Source organism: Pelecanus crispus, chromosome 6 (assembly GCF_030463565.1).
Source record: "Pelecanus crispus isolate bPelCri1 chromosome 6, bPelCri1.pri, whole genome shotgun sequence".
In the NCBI taxonomy this organism is placed as follows: Eukaryota; Metazoa; Chordata; class Aves; order Pelecaniformes; family Pelecanidae; genus Pelecanus; species Pelecanus crispus.
The window spans coordinates 58645847-58660737 of record NC_134648.1 but is presented as its reverse complement, the minus strand read 5'-3'; positions in this window follow the sequence as shown (position 1 = coordinate 58660737).

Here is a 14891-nt window from a genome sequence, read left to right as displayed (position 1 = left end):
CCAGCTCCTATAAAGTCTTTAAGGTAAGGAGTCCCAGACCTGAGCTGCAAGATGCTGATCATCTGTGCTCCCATCCAGCAGAGAACCCCAAGTGTGAGAGTAGCTCCACTACAAGCACCAGATCAGGACAAAAGCACTCAGCAGTTTCCACTGGAGGCAGTGAATAGACATCAGTCCCTGAGGAGAGCTGAGATGCTTGACTGCAATATAAATACTAAATGTAAACAAATATGTAAAGCTAACCCACGTCATACAATCATAGCTGTTACTCGACTGAAATATTTTAAGAAGGAAAATAACGATTAAAAAGAGGCAAATTACACACTCTCATGCAAATTTTGAGAAACATTCATTGCAAACTCTGTGAATCTTTCCATTTTTGCAGGCACTTTCAGAAACACAGGGCAGTAGCCCTACACATTCACAGCTAGCAAATTGCGTCTCCTACAAAACAAAATCAGCAAATTTATTCACAGCTGATTTGGGGGATATACAGTACAAAATCGGGGGGCAGGGTGTCCATTGCTTTTGTTTTGATAACAATCTGTGTAGGCTGGTTTGGTACCTAATACCTTTCTTCGTAACTTGCAAGGGAAATCTCATGGAGTCTATAGGAGTAAAGGAGTATTGAATAACCCAGCCTTATAGGAACAGCCGTTAAAAGTATTTTGTTCTTGTTTGGTAAGGGTCAGAAAAATCCTGCAACAAATTTTCTGGTTTTCTATTTGGGGGGGGGAGGGGGGGGGGGAAGAAGGGGGGAGCTTACTTTTCTTGCAGGCTTCTCTGATCCGAGCAAGAAGCAGTCCTTGATCATATACCCTTTCCTTTGGTGGCAAACGTGGATTAAAGACAGGCTATGCCAACAAGTCACTTCCCAGGGCATCTTCACAAATGGTCTTGTTCAACCTAGAATGCAGCAAACTGCAGAGCAGGAATGGGGAAGGTCATAAATGGATTTTGCCATCAAAACAATGTTCAAGTAACTGCACCCTCAGCTGAACATCAGAGACAGACCCAAAGCCAGTGTAAGTGCTGAAGAAAAGGATCTGCCCCAAGGATTTCAGCTGTATCCTGCCCCTTAAAAGAAGCGACTTTCTTTATATACATTGTACACACAAGCAGGAGATAACCACAGCTAACAGACTCAAAACAAAGTAAGGAAAACAGTATTTAGTTAAGTTTTTCATGTACAGACTGTTTTAGAGATCTTTCTTGTTGATTGCATGTTCATATAAACTTTGCAGACTCCATTTGCCCTTTCAGCTGTAGATTCATTCTTCATCTCCTACAAAGAAATCCTAGCTAAGTTAAGGTTTTTAAACACTCTTGTAATGCTCTGGATGAAAAAAAAACATGCAGTACAGAGGAAAGACCTGATAAGTCCCTGCAAATGAAAGCAACAGGGAACTGGCCGGTCCCACCTCCTAAATGGTACCTACCCGCAGCAATGCACCTCTTCAAACCCATGCATGGAAAGCCAGCTAGTCCGTTTTCATCCTTAAGTCACATAGGAAAAAAGTTTTGAGGAAATGTCTATAGACCCAGCTAGAAAGGCCATGGGGTCAAGACCCTTCTGCCCTGAGTTCTCCCCCCTTTTTGTACTCCCATCCTTCAGTCCTGTCTGAGCTCTAGAGAATTATACACAACCTGTATAGCCAGGGTCACTAAGAAGAAATCCACGTTCAACTTCAAAGACAATGCATAAAACTACGGTAAAATATAGATTTGAATAGGTTAAGTGGTTGTATTTTGTATTTAAACTGCTCCTCAGATCCTTCCTTATTCCTTGTACAAAATCAGAAGATTTTAATTTTTCTGGTTTGTTTTTTTTTTTCATTTAATAAAACTCAGTCTTCCTTGCTATCTTTTGTGACCGGAGAGCGGAGGGCAAAGTTTTTCTTCTTATCACGAGGAGACCTGAGTTGTGAGTAAGTAGCTAATGAATTTCTCTCCTTCTACACAGGACAAAGACAGACTCAGCAGCTTCTACCTTCCTGTGATAAAGCCATTCCTTGATGCAACACAGACTGTCCTCAGAGTGTGAATTCAGCAGTTTCACCTCCCAAAACAAAGCCTCAGAAGGGTCTTATTTCCCCAAATACCTCCTGCAGGCTTGAATGTTTATTTTATCCTTATGATACCCTTAAATTGAAACTATTTGGGCCTTATTCACAGCTCTGTCCAGGCTTGCATGCAGGTGTAACACCACAGATTTCAGTGGGATTACTTCTGCTGCACATCTGCACATATGGCAGCACCAACAGGACCATTGTCAGGTTTAAGTTTACCTGGCTTTCCTTCATACTGATGAGTCAGTACAGAGTCACAGCTATCTCTTATCCTCCCAGAGTATGGCTCCGTTTCAAAAACCCAAAATAGCAAAGTCTGCTGCACTGCCAAACAGGAGACCCAGATTAAAGAATTTCAGACAGCAGTCTATCACAAGCCCGTCAAAACCATGTATATCGTGCAAATAGTGATCGGAGAGACAGATCAGGTGACTGAACCAATATAGCAGCGCAATATGTTCGCTACCTTAATTATCCCGTCTTTTTTTTTTTTTTTTTGGTGAGAAACCAAAACTATTTGCTTCTTCCCTCCTTATAAAGATATTTAGTGTTACTATGCCTATGGTTGTGAAAATATTTTTTACGTAGGATTAGGAAAGGGGAATGTTTTTTGAAATAGGGATTTTGTTTAAAAATGTGTAGTGTTATTGAGTTGGTACTCAAAACATAGCCATTTATCCCAAAATAGCCTTTCTCCACTGTTCCTTCTGCTGTCCCCTTTCCTCCCTCTCCCCTGCAACCCATGAGGCTATCTCCAACCTTTTATTGAAGAATCAGCAACCATGACAAACTAGTACACACAAGGGGAAAAACAGTAGTTAAAGAAAAAAAATCTGTTATTCTTTGAAAAATAGTCCTAGCATTATTTTTAATTCTGAGCACAAACAGAAATTTATAGGTGAATACTGCTTCAGCTGGTTTCAGTTTATAACATGGTCATTAAGTCCATATCAAACATGTGTGTTTTAGAGTTAAATCCGCTAAGACAATGAGATGAAATAAGTAATCATTTGATAGAAGTACTTATAATGAATTAGATTTGAAAATGTTGGAAAGTCATTCAAGGAAAATCCTTCTTTTACCTTACACTGAAAACATATCATTAGCCTTAATTTAAGTCAAGGTGAGGAGGGGAAGGGGGGCCGAGGGGGGGAATAGACATTGCAGGAAACTCTTGAGTGACTATTGTTTAATCCCATTTAGGGACACTTTGAACAATGACATATATATAATGAGATATTTAAAATTCTTTGGTCAATCTCTAGCAAAAGGCTTTTACTGTGGAAAGAATGAGTAATTCAATACGGACTACACAGCCTTTCACATGCTTTTATTCTTGATTTGTTGGACACGTGTAACATAAATTTCAAAACCAATCTATTAATGACTTAAATTGGAAACTGGTTTCCTTTGCTTTACATACAGCATTTCAGTAACAAGCATAATAACAGGTGGATCAATAGATACTATTTGGTGCAGTATTTGCAGTATGTTAACATTAGTCCTGTATCTCTATTATTGAACATTGTGTCAACAAATTCCTGTTTCAAGGAGGATGGCAAAAATATTTTCCAGTATCAAGGTTATTTAACCACATGAAATTGTAAGAGGTTTTAGTGCATTTTGTTTCCTACTAACCTTGCCTCTTCCTCCTCCTTCTTTTAAATAATCCATGTTTTGATCAAATCAGTGCGTAAAAAAATATTTTTGCATCAAATCTGTCTGCTGTCAATTTAGATTATGTTCTTTAAAATGGACAGTGGTTCTGGGAAGAAAATCAATTTTTTTTCTTTTAGAGAAACATAAGGAAAGAGAAAGGCACTAATGTAAACACAGAGAGAGAGAGAGAGCGCACGCAAACAGTTGAGTTTAGCATTTGAAGAAATTTAGCTAGGGAATTATTCCTAACCTATAGTTCTCAAACACAGCATGAAAAGACAGAAAAATGAAATTTTAGTCATTAGAATTTGACAGCTCCCAGTCATAATATGCTGACATGTGTAACAGGAATTAAGGGGTTCTGCAGGCAGAATGAGCACTAATAATTTTTTAGGCAAATCATTTCTTTCAGCTCCATGAATCACACAATGTTGGAGGATCACTGGACACTTACCAATGACAGGTATAATATAACTGTACTCTGCTTTGTATTCTTTGTTAAACAGATTTAATTGAGAAGCATTAATTACCATCTAACTGGAACAAAATTTCTATGTCACAAATAACCCAGGGCTCTGTGTGATGACCACAGCCACAAAAGAGAACAGCTCGATGGCTGGCTGCAACTTCTTGTCTCTCACCTAGGAACTAAAGGTCTATTTTCTCATCAGTGAAAAAAACCCACCTCAGTTAGTCCACAATGGGTGTTTCATGTCTGAGTAATGACCTCCAGGGTATGACTGCACCAGAATTTCTCTCACTTTCAAGGTGTGAACCACTCTTGGTTCATCTGATCTTTAAGCAACCCACCAAACACGCAACAGTGTGTAGTCTTACAAAGTCAGGTATATGAGGAAGACAAAGAACACACTTTAGCTACCTAGTGCTAGAGATGTGTGTATTATAAAACAAACCTTGAATTATTTTCATTTTTAAAATAAATTTTAAAGATGCCTACAGGTTTTCTAGACACTTTATGATCCCTTCAGAAGAACACTTGGAGGTTCTAACCCACAGACTCATAACTCAGAGCCCAAACCCAAACACATGGCATTCACATTAGCTATATGTTGGGCAACACCCTGGATCACATTTAAAGGGTTCAGGCAGCTGATGAGAGCTGGCTCAAACTGGGAAGGTGAGCTCAATTGGCTTGAGCTATGCGGTATGGCAGCAGCTGAGCAACGGGTAACAACGGCAGAGATACAGCAATGCTTTCACACTTCAACATATGACTCAGGCAGAATATGAGTGACTCACATGCAGTATGTCATAAGCAACAAAACTGAGCATACTTGGGGAAAACCTGAATATAATACGGTGCATCATGCTCAGACCCTAATCACCTTGTAGAATTAGCTGGGATCTATCCCTGCTGCCTCCTGCTATATTACTACTAGCTGCAAAGAGAAACAAGGATGAAACTAACGTGCTGATTTCAGGACATTTCTCTAGTAGAATCACTGGCATTTTATGAGCAGTACATCATAAGGCTTGTTTCCAGCAGGTGTAACTTTATAACATCCAGGTCAGGTCTATTAAGCAACAGGGGATGCATTTCTTTGGCAGTAATCTGCCACTGTGGCACAAACAATCAGGGATGAGTATCTGACTCAACAAACAGCTGTTAAAATTCTCCCTTGCCTTTTCTTTCTAAGCAGATGGCACAACCCAGCTAGCCTGTACCCTCTGTATTGTACAAGTTCAACAAGCTCTTCAGCCAGTGCAGAACTGGTTCCTAACTCTGTACCATAAATCTAACTTCTCTTTGCCTATCCTTGAATCCTGCAGAGACGATAAAAATATCTCTAGAGCTGACAGTCTTTATGTTTTTACAGTTCTGTGTCGCATAAACCCCGTGAAATCCAAAAGCCTTGGTTGCCAAGTATTTCCAGGTAGTAAGGGATGGGCCAAGGGCAAGCAGTACTATTAGAAATCTTTTTGGCACAGTGTCATTTGCTGTTGGGAGCTTCAGGACTGTGTGTTAGGGCAATCAAGAGGGTTAAGCATACTCCTCTATCTTCTCTTTGCTTCTTGCTGAATATTCATCTCTGTTGACCATAAAAAAAATCCTTCTGTGAAATCTATGAAAACTTCAAACAAAGAACTCAGAAGTAGTTCAGAGAAATGAAATAGCATGCGTCTTGGATCGTGAATTCAGTTACTCTTCCTTCAACCCTCCAAACTCCCTATGCTTTTCTGAATCTTATCGTACGTATCAAGAATTTCTCCTCTTATCTTTCCTCTTCATTTGTATGCCAGCACTCTTTCTTCCAGTTTGAATTTTTCCTTCTCAAAACCCATCTCCTTCCTTCAGAGAATTTGCTTTCTGTGCCTAGACTTGAGGAATTGGTATACTCCCTTTTTGAAACTTTTGCTTCAATTTCCAGGAGTTCAGTACTAACTCTAGATACCTTAACTTAGATGATAATTTAACTCATCAAATCTGTCTTTTGCCATGCCCTGCATGTCTTCATTTGGATTAACACTTGGAGATGTGCTCACCTCAAAACATACTCCATGCAGTGAGAGAATGAAAGGGATGAATGAATTCTGCTTGAAGTGACAGCATGTACTATGAAAGAAGTTTTAATTTCATGTAATAAAGACTGAACCCTACCCTCCAGAGGCCTGTGATAATGAACAGACTCTAATGGTGGCAAACCCCACCTCTCAAAGATACCGCATTCTGTTCATGGGCTCAGCATTGAACCAGCAGTGCCCTTTATTTCTTCCTCTTTGGATCTGGCATGCATGTGTCAGTTGAGGTATCCAGAGACAGCACAGATGCCCAAACGTGGGCAGAAAGCCAGGCTGCAGGGCTTACAGTATAAATATATATTTTTTAACTTCATACAGACCTTTTTTTCCCAGTGAGTGTGTTTTTCGGGCTTAGAAACTCTGTGTTCTTAGCTATTTTAAGAAACCTGAAGGGTGAGAGATGGAGAAGCAGCAGACATGTTGGCAACAAAGATCTCTCCATGAACAGAATGCCAAGATTAAAAACAACCAAAAAAAAAAAGAGGGATACCTTTGACTTTTTCTTGCTCTTCTATCTCAGAAAATTGGCTCATCTGAAACTGTTGGATTCTGGCAAAGATTTAATATCAAATGAGAGAAATAGCATGTTCCTGAAGCAAGGTGATTTCCAAAGTGAGGCTAGATGTGCATTCAGCTCCTTCTACTTGGCAGCTATGATGAAGGGCAAAAAAATTTACCAGTTCTCCAGAGGGTATGTAACAGGGTTGCCCCAATCTGTCAGGAAGTGTTAGAACTCAGTAAGACTTGAAGTGGGACTTAAAGTTACTGAAGCTCAGATGCTCACAATGTCAGGTGTGGATCCACCCCAATCAAAAAAGAAATAGGAAGAAGGAAAAAATGCAGGGAGTCCTAAAGGGAAGCTCTTCACACAGCCAAGTTTAGCAAGAACACTAAATAAAGAGGGCAAATGGAGAAGTCCTTGCAGTTCCTGTGCATCAGCTGGTCTATCAGACCTATCCACATGAATGCTGTTTGCCTGCAACAAATATGAAATAAAGCTGAGTTATGCTGGCCTATCATCAAAGGGAAGTCATGCATTTTATATATACAGAGAGAGAGAGAAAGAAAGAGAATGTTACGCATCATACCAAACTTAGCTCACAGTTTGTATGAGAAGATGAGGACGGGATAATAACAGAGGCTCTATATAGTGTTTTTGCATTTGTAAGATAAAGAAAGCTAAAAAATAGCACTGCATAACCTCTACAAAATGGGTCACAACTGGACTAGAAGTAATTGCAGAAGTCCCATTTTGTCTAACAACATTTCTCCAACAGTCTGTCCAGATTTCTGTCTAATCTAATCTGTCCATACGCCCATCACTTTGAAAATGACTTGCCATTTTTCACATTTTATTAAGCCACCTTTGAAAATTCCAAATATGACTCAGAAGCAGGAAATGGCCTTGTGAAGAAAAAATAATAATAATAATAATTAAAAGCACGTGCTTAAATCTGCACACTGTCTTACTATGTGAGAGTTAAAATGCATACTGCATCTCAAAGATCTTTTTATTCTTTCAGAGCAAGAACTAATAGAATAAGGGAAGGAAAAGTTTCCACGGCCCAGATATGTCTTTGCTGAATCACTTTGTAAGGTGTGGACAATTGAGTCATAAACTTTCACACTACAGATGGCTGTGTTTCTTTCATAGTGAATCAAGCTCTAAAAGATCTGTGACACTTTATGTTATATGTTAACTAGAGAGGCATATTATGTAAAAAGCACACAGGGTTTCACATGCACTAGTGCTCTTTACACAAGAGAGCATCTTTTTCAATATTCACTCATAAAACCAGTTTCCATTTTTATTTACTAACTTCCTTGTGCAATTGCCTGAAGTATGTGTGGGTTGGTACATTCATACTGCTATCAGACTTATTGGAAATCCTGCTGTGTAGAGCTTCACAAAATCATTAAATGCATCTTTTTATATCCCATACAATTTGTATTTTTTAACATTAAAAAACTCAACACATAATATCTTACTAGATTATCACCCAAACAAATTCCACCTTAAGAAATGAAAGAAAAGACAAGCAACTTGATATATATACATTTGTGTGTTCCCACGTGATAAAAATGTCCAAATATTTTAGACACATTTTAGAATTTTGGAGACAATATGACAATGCAAAACTACTTGCTGTCTATCTTGAACCAAATCTCTCTTCAATAGAAAGCCTCACAACAGAAAGGCTGATACTTGTATCTATGGGTGCACAGGGTACAGTTACATTGACACTGTAAGAGGTTTAAGAGCTCCAGTAAAACTCCTATTTACACACTTTGAGTGCAAATATGCTCCCTATAAACATTAATTTTAAAACCAGATAAAAAAGCTTAAAACGATGCCTCCCCAGCTGACAGACGGTTCCATGGTAATGGACTGAAGTGCGATCACTGAGGAGGATCAATAGCTAGAACAATGATTAACACTTTGTTTGTTTGAACAAAGAACATTTTGTTCTCATTTTTCTGAACCACTGGAACATTGTTACACACTGTACAAATCGTTTCTAAGGCAATTATGACTGACTGTATATTTAAAACAAAGAAAAATTATAGGCAAAAAAATTACTACAGTCCACCCTCAAGATATATCCTCTTCTTTGGACAACACTGCTTCCCACAAACCTATAATTTGTTGTTCAAGAGGAAATTGTCTTAATTATAAAAAGGACTGTATTCACTACCACACTCCCAGCCAGACAGGGACTAATGCTGAGGATTAGTCCCTGTATTTTTTGAAACTTTTTCTTCAAAGACTATGCCGCCTGAGCTTTTCTGGAGATGTAACAGTGTGTCAGGCTGAATTACAAACTACTTATGTCTTAGATCAAGCTGGCTAAACATCTTGACCGAACAGACAAAAATTTTTTGGAGTTACTGAAGGACCACATTTCAGTCACGTCTCCAGATGCCTGAACTAAAGGAAACAGTAAAAATAGGTAGTGGAAAACAAGAAGAAGACAGATACAGTGAAAACAGAAATTTTCAACTATCTTTCACTGGTTTTACAATTAAAGATAGCTTCAAACTCACTAAATGCTCCATGCAGAAGATCAGCTTGATCACTGGTCTAAGGTTTAATGATTCAAAGCTTGCTATTAACACTTTTTCATCTTGATGTAAGAATGAGTTTTCCTAGTATATAACCTGTAAGATACTTAATTTGAATTTTTTGAGAACAATTCTCCATCATCTCCCTGCTTCCCTCATCCATGTATGTACATATAGCACCATGAGACAGATTTTTGGTATTCCCTTGCAATACAATACCCTGTCATGTTTAAGTGGCAAAACCAGAACAATATCTGCTTTAAGCGAGCTTGGACTAAATAAATATTGAAAAACTAATGTAACCTGATCCCCAGCATGCCTTCTCAGAGTGGCTGGATTACACAGGGTCCTACAACTTGAACTAACTGAGAAATTAACACTGGTGGTAATCTGCCAGTATCAACAGGGACCAATCATTGAAGGACAGCACAGGGTACATACAACCCACTTCACCACTTCCACAATTATTTCCTAAGACAGCAAGTACAAACTTGTGATTCAGGCAGCATTGTGTCCATCCCAGGTTCTGCATGATGGCTGCAGACCCTTGACTCTGACTCTGTGAAGTAACCATCATCCCACACCTCTTTTTTCTGCTCTTGCATGCAATAACCATATTAACCATATTATAGCTTTTACTGCTCTTCTACATTTCTTGACAGCAAGAAGACAAACAGAGTTGTGAGAGTCCCTGTTAAGTCTGTCTCACAGACACGTTTTTTCCCATCCATCTGAAATTTCTCACAAAGACAAGCCATTGGTTTTGCTTATCATCCACTTCTGCTGCCAGTTGGTTCCCAGCTGAAGGCTCCCATTGCAGGTATGGTGTCTGTTTTAACTGCTCTTAGATCTTAGTTCTGCTGTGGTCCTTTAAATATCTTGAGGTATTTAGAGGTAGTAGATGAGTCATCTAAGCCACAGAAAATGTGTTTGATGATGATGATATAGAATTTGCTGATTATTCTTTCTTAAACTATAGCTCTATAATGCTTGCTACCAGGCTTCAAAGATATTTGAGCCCACTTTGCCCACATGAACCACTGTGAACTCTTTGCTCTTGTCCTTGTCTCCCTTACGTCACTATGCTGTTTCAGGTATGCATTAAAACCTCCAGCAGTTTTCTGGTTTTTGCACATAAGCTCTTCTACATATGGCACAACTGGAATTTCAGACACTCACTCATAATAACCTGCTCGTTAACTTACTACTACACCCACATCTTTAGACAGATTATGAAGGTCTTGCAGACTAATTTGTCCCACATAATTAGGTCCTGTGAGCTTTGCAATATACTTTCTTACTATGCTTTAAATTCCAAAGAACCTCTTTGGAGGTAACTTGACACAAAAAATGCATGCAGTCCTCAGTATGTTTGCCACATGTTCTGCTGTTTCCTGCTATGTTATTATTGCCTTTCATCATTTCCTCTCACCACATCCTCTTGACTATGTTTCTTTCACCCCTCCTCCATATATTTTCACTGAATTATCACTGCTCCTCAGAGAGTTTCACTTACACTGGGAAGTAGCATCTGTAATAGAACCAGTTGGTTATAATTTAGAGAAGAAATTATGGCAAATAATCAACATTTTGAGATTCAGATCAGAACATTTTCAGTGCAACTTTCAGCTTCTGTTTGTACGCTTTTTTTCCAGCCACTGCTAACTATCCTCTTGTCTGTGTTCATACCACATTGAACAAGCCCATCAAAATATATTTTACTGGCAAGTTTAGAAAGATTGAAAATGAGTGTTAACAAAATAATGCATTTTCAGAGTAAGGGCAGGTTTTGATAGACTTACTCGAGTAGGAAACAATATGATCTCTCAAGGAATAGAGTACCAAAAGGTAGATGTTATATTGCTCCCAGTAGAATCCTTAAGTCCCTTGCCAAAAGACATTTAATGTGCAACCATCTCTACTGTAAAACAAATGCTGAAGAGGTGCCATCAGTGATATTTGCACAGATTCATTCTCATTAAAGGCTTTTATAATAGCATTCACTCTGGTGTAAACTTTTAAAAATTGACTCCTAGATCCATTAATCCCTTTCATCTGCTGCTCATGAGCTTAATGTGTGACACTGTAGCTAAAAGGACTAGCTTGGTCCTTAGACAAATAAACAAGGGAATACAGAGTAGAAGTAGAAAAGTTACATGTGTTTTTAATAGCACTGGGTCCAGTTCTGGAAGGGTTGGAAAGACTTTGGAGTAGGAAAGACTTCAGAGCAACTAAGGGATTGGAGAACAGGACTTAGAGTGAGAGACATAAATAACTCTAGTTTAGAGAAATGCAAGAGATAACTTGATTATGGTTTAGGCATGTCTGTAGAGATAATAGGAACTTAATACTAGGGGAATCTTCAACCAGGGAAAAAAAAAAAAAAAAAAAAAAGAAAGACTAAAGCTATAAATCAGATGCGCAGTTTTAACAGCATTGAAACAGCTCAGTGAGGTTTAAGGTGGATTCTCCCCCACTACAACTAGTAAAAGTGTTATTGGATAGCTGAAAAAGATGATACATGCCTTATCCAACCACAGCTGTTAGATTTGAAGCAAGAATTAATCCAGGGAAGCTCTATAGCCTGGGATATGCAGATGCAATTTTATATTTGGTCTCCCCAGCTACCGAAAATAATTCTTGAAGTTCTTCCCACACCTGTGGAGAGCACACCTGTGCCCTGTGGCTGTGACACTCCCAACCTAGTCACTGCATAGACAACATCCCCAACGCCAGCTTTCTACTTTTCATTAAGTGAAAGAAAGGGAGGGACTATCAGGGGAATGTAGTCACTGAATGCCTATCCAGTAAGACACTACTTCCACTGTTGTCCAACTTCTGACAGTGTCAAGGATTCCTACATAGTCAGCAGAGCTTCTGAAGTATAATTCAAAACACCAGGATTAAGAACCTGCCCCTTTCTGTTGACTGTACAGGAAGTCTGGGATCCTGATCATACATAGTGTGATGGCATGAAGAGCCATCCAAAAGCATTGTCTTGAAGCCCCTATTCTTTTCCTATAACCATAATGGAAATTATATGTGAAAGAACGAGAGGAATGCCACTTCTCTGTTTCCTCCTTAAAAAAATGTCTTCTGCTGTGTCCTTCCTTTAACTGTTGTTTCACTTCTGTTGTTTGTTCCTTTCCCTCCACATTGTTTGCAGAGTAGAAAACCAGACTGTGAGAGGAATTGCTGGGGTCTCTGCCCTGGTGAAGAGTACTCCACTCCTGGGGCTATTCTCTACCCTGATGGAGCTGCCCACAGCTCTGCCTCTGCCATGGATGTTTCCCAGGGTCTGCACTGGTGCGGCTTGTTCAGGCTTCAGCACTAAATGTCATGTTATACATTGGGATAATGCTTTTGTGCTGAATGTATGCATTGGCCTAGCTGTGTGGGCACAACAGACAGGATTAAAAGTGTTTTCTAAGGTTCAGCACTGAGCATATAATGACTATCACAGGGGAGAGCCACTTCCCAAGGTGATGAAACAGCAACACGCCATTACACATTATTTAAACACTCTCTGACATCTTCTGCAAATGCATAGCCTTAGTGTAGTGGCAAAGTGTGTCTTAGAGCACAGCTACAAGAAAAAAAAAAAAAAAACAACAGTTTACTGCACTGAGGACAAGTATCCTCAAACCATGCCATGCAGAACTTCATTATTATAGAGATTATAGTCTACCTCCTCATTCATCATTAAAACTGCCTTCTTCACTACACTTCTAGAGGCCAGAGCATAAACTGTTCTTCAGTACTGAGGAGTTGGAAAGACCACCTTTTTCCTCCTTGTTTTTCCCCCAGCAATAATTAGCATAGAGGACACCATTAGCTCAGGACTAGAGGGTGTATTTTTACCAAAAGTGAATTAACTTCCCTTTGTCAAAAGCAGAGGACCTGTTGAGAGCTGCAAGAGTCTGATGAAGGGTGATGCACCCTGGCACAGTGCCCTAGCACTGAGCTAGACTTTGGTGGACTTTCCCGACCTGGTTGTCATGAAATTCTCCTACGTGAAGCTGGTAAAGCTGAGTGAAATTTCATAAGGGTGAAGATATCCCACTGACTGGAGTTTGTTTCCAAGATATTATGAAAGCAAGGACACAAGTATGTGCCCCTGATCCCTCCTGTGCATGTACATACAGACCCAGTATGCAGACCCTGGTTTAGGATAAGAGTATATCTTGACTTCAAAGATCCTTGAAATCAGTAGCTACCAAAAATAATACCTATTTAACAGTAGAAACACTTTGCATTTCACTTCATAGTTAACTCTGAAAATAACTGGGATTTCAGACTGAAAGGGAAAGTTACACCAACCACATATGAATTGTTGTTTATTCTTAAAAATATACTTAATTTTTCTAAATGTCAATCTATTTATATACAACAAAAATGAGTCACTCTTACTTCACATTAATAAGGAAGTTTCTTCTTAATGGCTTGTGCCGACACAAATATGCCTCTATCTTGAAGAATACAGCAATATACAAATAACGCTTCTATTAAAATTCATGCATAATCAAAACAAATTGAATATCCACTTTTATTTCCATAGGGAACAGAGCTATAAAGATTAATGCTAGACAATGATATTTAATTAAAGCTTATTTACTTTATAAGTACTTCCATGTTTTCAAGAGTAGTCTCCTCTTTTGGAACAGGAAGCTGTAATGCATTTCTGAGCCATCTAACAGTCATAGGTGGAGGAAACCTGTTATGATCACAGCACAGTGCTTACAGCGATACTGACAAACTGTCTAGCAAAATTTTTCACATTAAAGAATTCTGGTGTTAAAGAACTTAAATGCATTTTAATTGACTTTTCAAAATTCCATTTTTTATTCACAAACACACCTGAACACAAGAACAGGAATTCATTTTTATATGCATTATTCTCTCTGATGGCATGTTGTTGTACTGTACACATACTCTTCTCTTCATTTTTGAGATACAAAATAAAAGGTTACGCTCTTATGAGTAATAACCAAGTAAGCTTCCTTTCCTTGGGCACCAGTCTGCTGCTGCATTACAGGGTTTTTTTAAATAAAACGTTAACTACTTCAGTGAAATTAGAGGAACTAGTTTGTCTATGAATGCAGATATTAACATGAGAAACTAAAGGGAGTACAGAAGAAAATTGCACAGAATGACACTTTCATGCTGCTTATTGAGGTTAAAAATTACAGTAAGATTTTGGAACACTGATTTCTAAGAGGAGATTTAGTTTTAAAATGCAAGAATTGTTGGGATATATGTGGCTGATGTTTGTTTCTCATCAGTATGAACACACAACCTCCAAACACAACACTTTCAATAACAGTTGTATTAGTCATCTACAGCTACAAGGCTGTTTAAGATACACAAATAAAATAGCTTTATTTGGATTGTAATTAACATGGCAAATATCACAATATTCTACAGGAAACAAACATTCCGAATCTATGTATTTTATGTCTTCTGACAAGTGGCAAAGTATATTTTACTGCAGAATGCTTTATTGCTTCTTAACTATTCACCCTACACAGTATACATAAAAGCTTAATGAGTATAGCTGCA